Genomic DNA, 12,601 nt, shown 5'->3' with positions numbered 1-12,601 from the left:
CTTTTACAAAAAATATTTTTTTTCTAATCTAGGATATTATCCATCTATGTTTTTAAATGAAAATGTCTTACATTATACAATAATTTGATTGTTATGCTTATCAGCTTCTAGAGGCTGCCGACATCCTTGGCTTGCAGCCTCTTCCTCCGTCCTCAAACCTAGCAATAGCAGATTAATTTCTTCTTACATCACATTATTCCAAACTCCTCTTCTGCCTCCCTCTTCCATTTTTAAGGACACTTGTGATTATCCTGGGCCCACGTACATAACCTTCCCAATCTGAGGTCCTTAATCACATCTACAAAGTTTCTTTTCTCATACAAGGTAACATATTCACAGATACCAAGTATTATAATACAGCCATCTTTGGGCAGTCATTATTCTTCCTACTCTGATAATTATCACATTTCTTGGCAAATTTTCAATTTATTCATTTACTTATTTATATATTACTGTTTTATTCAATGGGTTATAATATGCTATTGTATTATTATTTTGATAGCCAATTGTTCCCAGTTTGGCGAGTGGAGGCTTATCCAAGCTAGCTTCTGTGTCTTTTTGCTATGTTCCCAACACTCTTGATCATCTCCTTGTTTTTTGGCACAAGATTTTCCAGTCCTATCTTGTACTTTTCCTGCCCCAGCCCTGAAATCAGCCATTTCTTTAAAGAGAATATTGTTGTTTATAGGAATATAGAGCATCAGAGAAACAACTTTCATTCAAAAAACAAAAAACATAAAGGTCTTTGTACTGTTTTAACAACTTTAACTCTGTAGTTATTTTAAAATTTTACCATGTTATTTTATTTTAAGAATATAATGTCTTCCAAAGTTCAAAATGATTATTTGAGGCTTGTCTAAATATTAACATTACAGATGATTGAAAATTTACCAGATATAAAAATCACTGTGGTTTCTCTCAGAACTTGACAAACTGAATTTAACTTTTAAGTTTAATTGCAAAGACTATAAAAAGAGCTGTAATATAGGGGTCAGGATTCTAGTCCTAATTTCATCATTTACTGCAAAGTCAATGCCATCATAATTAACCTCTACTCTTCATATGTTATTTATTATACTGCTATCTAATAAAATGTTTATGATTTTTTTCTAATACTAAAAATCATGCTCATCGGAAAGTATAAAGAAATGTTGATTATACATAATTTTAACATTCAGAGACAACATGAGTATTGTCCTTGTGTGTTGTAGTTTGTTCTCACAGTTTCTAATGTATCCTTCCTCTCTCAACCTCACTTTCAGTTGTGCTCCCTTGATAGCCATCCAGCTAACCCATAATGACCCAACCATCCAACTTACCAGGCATAAAGGCAACAGCCTTGTATATAAGCCTTATATAGGTCTTAATGGGCTGCCACAATTTCTTGAAGTCTAATATCTTATTCTGCATCTTGAAGTCTAATATCTTATTATATCATTCACAATGGTTCCGCTTCCCTATCCAACCAGAATTCATAGTCTCTTTCCCATGCATATTTTACATCACTTGCATCATATTGCATTACGATTTGTATGCTTTTTTACTTGAAATTATAACAAACATTTTCCCTTGTTGTTCAAACTCTTCATAACCGCTATGTTAACAGCTACTTTGGACTGCTTTATACGGCTGAATCACAACTTTGTCTATTTTCTTGCTGTACAATATTGAACTGAATTCAACTCTTGCTATTACAAATAATTTTCCAGTGAATATAAATCGTTCCATACTTCTGATTATCTTCTTGGGATAAATTACTTGATATAGAATTGCTACACCAAAGAAACATTTTAAGACTTCATACATATTGCCAAACTGCTCTCCAGAAAAGAACATTCCTATTTACATTTCTAAATAAATGTGCATTTCATTGCATTGAATCTCCTTTTTTTTTTTTTTTTAATTTTTTTTAGCACTATGAAGCACCTCTTAGCAGGTGATTGAATCTCCTTTTTTGATCTTTTGTTGGTGTTAGGTGAAATTAAAAATTGTTCATTGTTCACATTTCTATTCCTAATGAAATTTTAAGGCTATTTGAAAACTTCAAGAAAAACAAAGAAAAAAACTAATGTAGATCAATGATAATTTATATATTCAAATTAGCTTCGGTTCTGATTTTATCTTTATTATTCATGGATCTCTGTACCAGAGTCTGTGATAAATATGGTTTATCCCTGAGGCTTTCTCTGTAATATCAAAATTAAGTTGCAAAATAATTATAACTTTGAAAATGAATTAGGTATTGACACTTCTCTCCAAACCTAAAAAAAAATAAAATGTTCTGCCTTCTTTAATAATGACCAAATATATGTAACATGATACCAGAAATGGAATAACCCAAGTATAGTAAAGATAATCGTTCAACACTATGCTAAAAACACACTTCATAGTTTTCACATTCAGGAAAATCAGACATCTTATAGATCAGATTCTTTAAGCGTTCCACTTTCTTATTTACCCATGTGATCCAGCTTACATATGGAAAAAAGAAAGTACATGACTGTTTAAGGCAATAAATGTTACACACAAAAATCAGCTGTGTTTCTACATACCAACAATGAACTACCCAAAAATGAAATTAAGAAAAACTTCCCTTTATAATAGTATCCAAAAGAATACAATACCCAGGAATAAATTTAACAAAGTAGGTGAGAGACTTGTACACTGAAAACTATAAAACACAAAAACAAACACTGCTGAAAGATATCAAACACACATCCAGGTATTGAAAGACTTAACAATGTTAACATGGCAATACTATCCAAAGCAATCTATAGATTCAATATATTACCTATCAAAATTTCAACAGCCTTTTATGCAGAAATGGAGAAGCTGATTCTCAAATTCATACGGAATTGAAAGAGGTCCGAAACAGGCAAAACAATTTTTAAAAAGAAGAACAGAGCTGGAGAACTCACATTTACCAATTTCAAAACCTTACCACAAAGCTACAATAATCAAAACAATATGGTATTGGCATAAGGATGGATATACAGACCAAAGGATTAGAATTGAGAGTCCAGAAATAAACTCATACATCTATAGCCAATTGATTTTAAATATGCCAAAGACCATTCAAAGGCAAAATAGTGTCTTGAACAAGTGGTGCTGGGACAACTATTCATACACAAGACAATGAAGTTATAACTTACACCATATACAACAATTAACACAAAATGAATTAGTGACCTAAATATAAAAAGTAAAATTATAAAATTATTGGAAGAAAACATAGGGTAAACCTTGATGACATGGGATTCAGAAATGGATTCTTAGATATGACACCAAAAGCATGAGTCAAATAAACAAAGTGAACTTCATCAAAATTCAGAACATTTATGTATCAAAGGAGACTGTCAAAAAATTTAAAAAACAATCCCAGAATGGAAGAAAACATTTGCATATTATATATCTGATAACAGTCTAGTATCCAGAGTATATAAAAACACAACTCAATACAAAAACACAAACAATGTAATTTTTTAAAAGGGCAAAGAACTTGAATAGACATTTCTCCAAAGCAGGTATACACATGGCCAACAAGCACATGAAAAGATGCTTAAAATCATTAGTAATCAGGGAAATGCAAATCAAAACCACAGTAAGATACCACTTCATACCCATGAGGATGGCAATTATAATTTCTTAAAAACAGAAAATAAGTGTTGGCAAGGACGTAGGGAAATTGGAACCTTTACACATTGCCAGTGGGAATGTAAAACGGTTTAGCTACTGTGGAAAGAAGTTTGGCAGGTCCTCAAAAAGCTAAACAGGATTAACCATAAGACCCAGCATTCCATTCTTGGTATATTCCCAAAGAAGTGAAAAGAGGTACTCAAATAAATCCTTGGGCACAAATGTTCACAGCAACATATTCATAATAACCAAAAGGTGAAAACAACCCAAATATTCATCAATGATAAATGGATATACAAACTGATAAAGCAAAGGAATATTCTTCTGCTATAAAAAGAAAAGAAGTACTGATAGATGCTACATGTGGGTAAACCTTGAAAACATTTTGCTAAGTGAAAGAATAAAAATTGCTAAGCCAGGGATTAAAAACTCAAATATTGAATAATTCAATTTATATAAAATATCCAGAATAAGCAAATAAATAAAAACAGAAATCAGACTGGGTTGCCATGAGCTAGGGGCATCAGAAAATGAGGAGTAATTGCTTAATGGGCATTAGATTTTACTTTAAAGTGATAAAAATGTTTGAAACTAGACAGAAGTGGTGGTTGCACAACACTGCAAATGTACTAACTGCCAATGAACTGTTTGCTTTAAAATGGCTAATCATGTGAATTTTACCTCAATTTGTTTCAAAAAAAGCAATTAACATTTATAATCCATGTTGGATAAATGTGGAAATTATAAGCAGTTCTTCCTCTTTGAGGTCAAATGCGTGAATGATAATCACAGTAATTATGCAAATATTCTTCAACATTTAATGAGGTGGTTTATATCTAAATAAAGTAGATGTTTCTCCCTCATGACTTCATTCAGAAATATTCATTTCTCACCAGCTCCTGACTAGGATTATTTCTCAGTGGAAATTCATTCCCTCTGAGAAATATTTGGATATTTCTATCATTAGAAACGGAGCCTGGGCAGGGAGTGGTGACTCACACCTGTAATCCCAGCACTTTGGGAAGCTGAGGAGGGGGGACTGCTTGAGGCCAGGAGTTTGACACCAACTTGGGGGACAGAAAAAAACAGGAAGGAAAGAAGGAAGGAAGGAAGGAAGGAAGGAAGGAAGGAAGGAAGGAAGGAGGGAGGGAGGGAGGGAGGGAGGGAGGGAAGAAGGAAGGAAAGAAACTGAGCCTGAACTACAGTCACATTCAATCAATTCAAGGTCAACATATTTCCAACTCCTTAAAAATGATTCTCAGCCAAATTCTTGTAGCTGATCAGGAGCTCTCTTTTATCAATGAGCAAAACATCCCAAAATTTCAGTTTTCTTTTCAGTTCCTTTTCTTTTCATTAATGTGGCAATGAACATTTAAATGTTTTAATGTCTGAATATTTCATGATTAATTTTTAATAATTATTAACTCTACAACCACAAAATTGACAATGTTCCTCAGACTTTATTTCAAAGTTAAAAGACTGATTTCCTCAGGAAGCTCTACGTCACTGAAACAACTAGAAATAACAAATATCTTCCTCACGGATCACCTCCTCTTAAAGAGGAATTTAAAGGTAGATATAATAAATACCTGATTATGATACTGCCTGCATAAAATTCCTTAACAGAGTAAGCAGTTTTCAGAATAAAGTTCAAAACTAAACTGTGGTTTAGCACAGAAGTTCTTCACAAACTGGCTCCTCTCTGTGTATTTAGCTTAGTACCTTGCCATTCCTTTAGACTTTTTTCTCTCTAACCATGTACACTTTGTCTTCTCCCAGATTCGCATTACATGCTTCTCTATGCCACCAAAATGCAACAAAACTAAATGGTCCATCACTCACATTATTCCTTAAGCTCCTTAAAGTTAGGAGCTATACGTTTTCTAATTCTGTATACAATACCTAGCAGGTAGCACAATATCAGAGGCAAGTGACTACTATATGAATTAAAATATGAAAGTGAATAACTATTACGATCATTATTAAGGTCTAAAATACTACATAAATAGTAAAAAGGAATATTATTTTTCCTTTCTAATGGGGGGGAAACTATATATTAGGTAACATTTTGCTTATTTTTAAAAATTACAATGTAGTCTTATTAGTAAATAGCATCAACAAATATTGTAGGCATTTTTTATAAACATTAGTTCATTAAGAGTATAAATTTTGCTTGATACTTATTCAATGGAAGCTCATGCTTGGCTCTATATTATTTACATTAGTAAAGTGAAACATTAGTGCAAGAAATATTTTACAAGAAATTGTAAAAGCAGATTTTAACTGGAAAACTCCAACTACCTCATTCACCGATGAGAAAATGAACTGAGAGGTTAAGATATTTGTGCAAAGTCACACAGCTAATTAGTGGGAATGTTGGGTGACACCCAGACTCCCATAATGTTGATGTTGACGTTTTCAGCTACAACAGAACTTTATTTCTATATTTCTATTTCAACCTCATAAACAAGCCAGGGTATTCTTTTTTTTTTTTTTTTTTTTTTGAGACAGAGTCGCACTCTGTCACCCAGGCTGTAGTGCAGTGGCACGATCTCAGCTCGCTGCTGCAACCTCTACCTCCCAGGTTCAAGCAATTCTCCTGCCTCAGCCTCTCAAGTAACTGGGATTACAGGTACGTGCCACCATGCCTGGCTAATTTTTGTGTTTTAGCAGATATGGGGTTTTGCCATATTGCCCAGGCTGGTCTCGAACTCTGGCTTCAAGTGCCCAGGCTGGTCTCGAACTCTGGCTTCAAGTGATCTGCCCACCTCGGCCTCCCAAAGCACTGGGATTACAGGCGTGAGCCACCACACCCAGCCAGATTCTCTTTTTCTCACCCTCAATCTAGGGGGTACATAGTCCTTAATACTTGCTACATTTAAACGACTCCTTTAATCTTTAAGATCTGGCCTCTGCTTTAACACCTTCTCCCTGTAATAAACATTTGATGAGTACCTAAGTTTGCTGAGTATTAAACACATCTAAGCCATTCCACTGGGAGGAAGGGAAAAAGGGAGAGACAAATGTCAATAAGAAAAACATGGTCCCTTCCTTCAAATTGCTCTGCAAAATTAGTTACAATCTGATATAGTATTCATTATTACCATCTGCTTAAATACGTATAAATACGTAGCACAAGAAAAAATTCATTACTGTCAATTCTGAAAATGCACCTTATTTCTCCCATTAGCAGATAAGCTCCACGAGGGCAAGGATTTTTCTCTTTATAACAGTGCCTGACATAGAAGGTACTTAACAAATATTTTAGTGAATAAATGCTACAGAAAAACTCATAAGTAGTTGGATCTAAGTAATGTTTCCAAAAATGGTATGACAAAGTATGTAAACCTTCTCCTCATGCTCAACATTTTTGTGTTGGTTTGTTTCATTGGCCAGTTACTGAGAACTTGACAGGAAACTGAAAATAGTTGAGATGGATATATCTTACTACTTAATTCAACATAATGCCCTACCCAATTGTACTAAACCCTAGAAAATCTTCCAAGAAAGGAAACCTACAGTCCTTCTATGACTTAGTCTGGAGCCCTTTTTCAAGGTCAAAGAGTCTCCACATGTTTTCCTTTTTTTCTTATAATAGGTTCTGTGTTTGTCCCCACTTATGAAGATCATAATAGGGATAACAAAAACATTTCAATTACTATCTATTATGTACCAAGCACTTTTCATATATTAACCCAGTATTTCAAAACAACTCTCAGAATTAGTATTGTCATCAACATCATTTTACAGAATGGAAAAAATGGTAAGCCTCTTATCTTTCAGTCTCTTCCACAATCCTGGCTACAAGTAAAATACCATCTTAGCAGCTGCAGCCTGACTTTCATTGTTGTCCCCCATAACAAGCACACAGGCTCTCTGATTCTAAAGGTTTTGCTATTAACCAATTCAAGGTAACAAAGAAGGGATAATAAAAATAACAGGAGATGTTCATATGTTCAACAATTCAACATGTTTATAAATGCCCGGCACTACACAAAAATCAGACTCTCAAAATTCTTAGTGTGAGAATCCCTAGCATCCAATTTACTAGCTATTTTTTTTAATAAATAGGAGGCTTGCTAAGTCTACAAAATTTTTACTCCTCACTACCTTACCTCCTGATCTCCCAAAACACAAATCAAAACACACTAAAGGGGAAAATAATGGGTGCATCTTCACTGAGAAATTTGTACTTCTGGGGAATTTAAGGAGTCACATTACTCTTGTGAAACTCTGACCCATAAAGGAGTGGTTACTTTTAGGTCATTTCCTTACAATGTAAGCATTTGGTCTCTTCTCTTTTCATAGAATACACAGAGCTTCCAGTTTTCATTCTATATTTCCGAATGTCTGAACAACTTCTCATCTCCAAAAGTAAACTCCCTATCATTCTCTCTCCTTCTAAATCTCCTTCCACCAAAACTTGTTCTTCATACTAATATCCTTATTTCTGTTAATAACATCACTATCCTCCCAAAACTTTGTCCTAGGCCTATACTCTGGTCAGTTCCCAGTGTCAATGTCACTATCAACGTCAACACCTTTCAAATCTATACCTTCACTACAATCATCACTTCTTGCCTCAACTACTATAATTAAACTCCCTGGTATTCCTACTTTTACGCTTCCACTCTTCCATTTAACCTGTTCACAAATTATTATCCATAAGGAGAGTTTCTTCTAAACTAAAAATCATATATAAAATATTTAGTCAGACATTTAAGAATATCCATAATCTGTAACCATCTATCTTTACCAGTCGGGTCCTTAAACACATATCCTTACCAAATGTACTCTGCTTTTCCTATCCCTATACTTTTGCTTAGGCAGAGTTCTTATGTGGAACTTTTTTTTTCCCGCCCACCTTCAACTTTCAAATGACCTCATTTTCAATGAAAAAAAAAAAAAATAAAACGAAGAACAAAAAAAAAAAAAAAAAAAAAGGCTAAGGCATACAATTTATTGAACATATACTCCATTGGGTGCTTCACAAATTATCTGAATCCCCACAAAAACAAATAAGGAAGGAGTTAAGGAAACTGAGGAGGAGCTTACCCAAGGTCACCAGCAAGTAAGAATCCAAAATAGCCCCATAGCATTCTGTATTTTTTAATGAAATAAGACACAAAAGAGACAGACATTACATAGTCAGAATACCTGTGTTCAAATTCCAGCTACTCTACCAGCTACCTGTGTGAACTCACAAGTTATGTATCTGTGATGCCTTAATTCCCCCACTTCCCACTTATAAAAAGGGAACAGGACAGGCACGATGTATCACACCTGTGATACCAGCACTTCAGAAGGCTGAAGCAGGTGGATCACTTGAACCCTGGAGTTTTAGGCCAGACTGAGCAACATAACAAAACCTTGTCTCTACAAAAAAAAAATTTTTTTAATTAGCTAGGCATGAGGGTATACGACTATAATCCCAGCTACTTGCCCGGCTGAGATAGGAGGATCCCTCGAGCACAGGAGGTCGAGGGTGCAGCGAGCCATAATCACACCACTGCACTCCAGCCTGGGCAACAGAGGCTCAAAAAAAAAAAAGATAAAAAGTAGACAGTTAACTGTCTACCACATCAATGACTGTAAGAACCACAAGAGATATTATAAGGTACTTAGAATTGTATTTGGCTCATAGTAACCAATCAATGTTAGCTACGTTATTTAGTTGTTACTGATGTACTATGATATATAAACTTTGACAATACCAATCATATACTGTGTTGTTACCAAATCAACTTTTGTGTAATGTAAAAGATTCATAAAAGTTTAATATTCTGCTTCTATATATGCTCAATAAATATCTACAGAATACATAAATTTTTGAACAATGACTCACCAGTACGCTCTATTGAAAGGAATTCACTTCTAATTTTGTTTCCTCTTCTGAGAAAAGTAACAATGCTTACCAACTTCTTCCCCTTTTTATGTCATGTGAAACTATCATATGTAATACCATATGGTAGTAACATGGCAAATGGTGCAAAACACTGTTTTGATTGAAACTCATTTGCCTCCTGCTAAACATCATTAATTCTCAGATTTTAAAATATTGTTATTTAAATGCCAATCATTTGTAGGTCACACCCACACGAAGTAAGCAAAACATTCCATGATAGCTGACCAAGCCATTTCATTTCACACATCTCTTATGGCGAGAACTATAAGACATAAAATGCCATTCTGTTCAACTTAACTCAAAGACATAAACCTATCCCTGTAGTCATACCCTTAGTCCTACCCTCACTTAGTTAAAGTTAGTGCCTGTAAAAGTTCTGATAAATCTACGTTATTCTGGAATGCAGAAAAATATTAAGGGAAGAAAGCTGAATGTTGGCAACAATTTATGCCCCTCCAAAATTATTGAGAAAATTAGCTTTATACAAGAATAGATGAGAACTTATCCTATACCCTTCAGTATTACACCTCTCAAACCAAGATTTTCTCTGTGATTTGCATTACACATAAAGACTTGCCTAGCTTCAAAGGCAGAGGTAAAAAATATAATAATAAAACAGCTGTCATTCCCTACACAGAGAAAAATAACTGTGCTTCTCTCCAAGTTTCCAACAAAACAAAACAAAAAACTTATGTAATAGACAAATTTTATTTAATTTAATCCTCATAACAACAACTTCTTATTTATGGAGAATGTCACAGAATTAGTAAGTGGCAGAGCTGAACTCAGCCTGACTCCCAAATTTGGAATCTAGTATTTTGAAACATTTGTTTTTGCCATAGTCCGTAATACACTTTACATTTCCATCTTCCTCTGACACACAACATATTTTTAAAAACTGAAACAAAAGCTTCTTGCCATAATACTTACTTTTACTTCATACAATGTCCTCTGGTATTTTTTTTTCTTTTTAATGCTTATGTCAATGTACTAAATTGATTCTAAAATCTATTAATGAATTCTTACGGGCCCTAAACTACAGCACTGCACAACACTTCTTACCTCCTGTTTAAACTTCTTTTTAACTGCTACCACTGTCCAGTTTTGTTACTTTGAGATGGAGCTAATCTCCACCCATTAAAAAATTGTGCTTAAATAGATTATAACTCTTGAAAGCCCTACTTTAAATCTTGAATTGATCTGTTTCTCTACAAGAACTCTTTGGAGGCAAAGCCACCTTACTTATTTATATTGTATCAAAAACTGCAGATGTTCTCCTCGGAGAACAACACATCATTGTTGGAAGGAATGCATTAGTTTTCACTGTTCCTGCTGCATCACTGACAGCAATAGCTGGACAGGTTTGTGCAACAAGAGGACCTGAGCAGCTGCCCACGGTGCTGAAACTGATGATGAAACGACAGTTTTAGAAATTTACTACTGTCAGATTAGGACAAAATAGAGGAATTTACCAGACACTGGCAGAGAACACTGAGTGGCTGCCACCAAAGTTGCGTGAGTGCTTCCGGGATACTACTGTTTGGCGTCGACGTCTGCCCACTCACTCTCTCTCTCTTTCTCTGGGACAAAGTTCTTTAATAAGTGCAGATCAAGTCAAGCGTACCGGCGAGCTGCTGACTTACCGTAATATCTGGCCCTAGCAGGGGTCACGTCCTAAACCTGCGAACTGAGCTTCCAGGGCGAAAAAAAGCGGGTGGGGGTAAAAGAGAGGAAGCGACTGCCCTCCTTATATTCAAAGACAAAACAGACCCCTCAACTCAAGACAAGCGATTTGCCCGAGGACGCTGCGGCAGGTGCTGGACCAAGAAAAGCCTTCCAAACATACTTCCAGGCTCTTGCAGCCTCAAGAAGGGAACGAGAGAAGCAAAACCGGTAACTCAACAACTTTGGACACACACAAACTCGCGAGATGAGAGGGCAAGGGAGACTCGGCCCTCGAGGGCAAGGCTATTTTATTCCTTTTGCAAAAAGCCTAATTCACTCCTCGCCCAGCTCTAGAGGAGCAGCAAAGACCTCAGCAGCCGGGCCGACTCCGAACTGGTGGGCCAGCAAGCGGGGTGTGCTCTCTGAGCCGCCCAATAACCCGCTGCCCGGCTGCCGCCACGCCGGACAGGCTCTTACCTGGAAGTCCGGCCCCCGCAACACACAACAGTCTCGCCGGCCGCGTCGCTGCGGGAGAAGTCCCTACCCTGACTTCATGACTGGATATCAGCACCGACCGCACAGCCGGGAGTACGAACGGGGACGACAACACCGAGGCGAAGCGGAAGTCCCGCCTCACGCGCCTCATTTGTCCACACCCAAAGGCAGAGAAAAACCATTGGGTCACATGGTTGCCTGTTAAGGCTCCTTCCCACTCTCACGCGGAGTCTCACTGCCTGCTCTAGCCCGGCTCCGAGAAATGCCCAATTTGCGAGTCTCGTTCTTGGCCGCGTGATCGGTCTTCCCTGGAAGGGAAGGGTAGGGTGGGGCGGGCGTCTGGGGAACTGGAGCGCAGCTGAAGAAGCTGCTTTTGGCAGAGGAAGGGGCAGGTTGGCAGCGTGGATTGACTGTGGGCGCTTGCCGCTGACTGTTTGCCTCTAGAAACGGAGGCAGTAGGGTCTGGAGGGCGCGGGACTGAGCAGGCAGGGCCGGTCGGCCTGATACGCTCCGGCTGTTGGGAAGGAGTAGCCCAACATCCGGCTGCGGGGCTGCCCGCGGGCGGGCCTGGCTCTGGCGCGGACGCGTCTCTTCCCTGCACACTACAGTCACCCGACCCACTAAAGAGACGAGGACGAGGCCTCATCGCCTCCCGCACGGTGTCCAAGTCTGAGATCAGGGTGGGTGGGACAGTGGCCACACCTTAGAGTAGGGGTCAAATTGTTAGAAGTGCGAGCAACCGGAGGTCTGAACGCCACTCCCCTGAGATCTGGCTCCGATCCGCGCTGACATCAGCACTCTGGGCCCGACGCGCGCCATCCCCGGGGCTTAGCAAAAGTCAAACCATGTGATTCAGGACGTAGGTCAGCCTTTTAAAACCCTTGCCTCCTTTTGATGAAC

The 12,601-nt window shown here is 37.4% G+C and overlaps 1 protein-coding gene across 3 annotated transcripts in view; it reads right to left on the bottom strand.

The window, feature by feature from the left end:
• The window catches only part of RNF13 (ring finger protein 13), a 148,817-nt gene extending 136,454 nt beyond the window's left edge, over positions 1-12,363 (bottom strand). For 2 of the 3 annotated variants that reach the window (XM_017522820.2, XM_037736421.1), the window contains exon 1: positions 11,684-12,363. The gene's annotated coding sequence lies outside the window, so the exon portion shown is untranslated. The remainder of the gene's footprint in view (positions 1-11,683) is intronic. The other variant, XM_017522821.2, reaches the window with a different exon arrangement.
• Between the last annotated feature and the right edge of the window lie 238 nt (positions 12,364-12,601).

The sequence above is a fragment of the Cebus imitator genome, unplaced genomic scaffold (genome assembly GCF_001604975.1).
Source record: "Cebus imitator isolate Cc_AM_T3 unplaced genomic scaffold, Cebus_imitator-1.0 Scaffold25, whole genome shotgun sequence".
NCBI lineage: Eukaryota > Metazoa > Chordata > Mammalia > Primates > Cebidae > Cebus > Cebus imitator.
The sequence above is the reverse complement of the archived record's forward strand: the minus strand, read 5'-3'. Positions and strand labels throughout refer to the sequence as shown.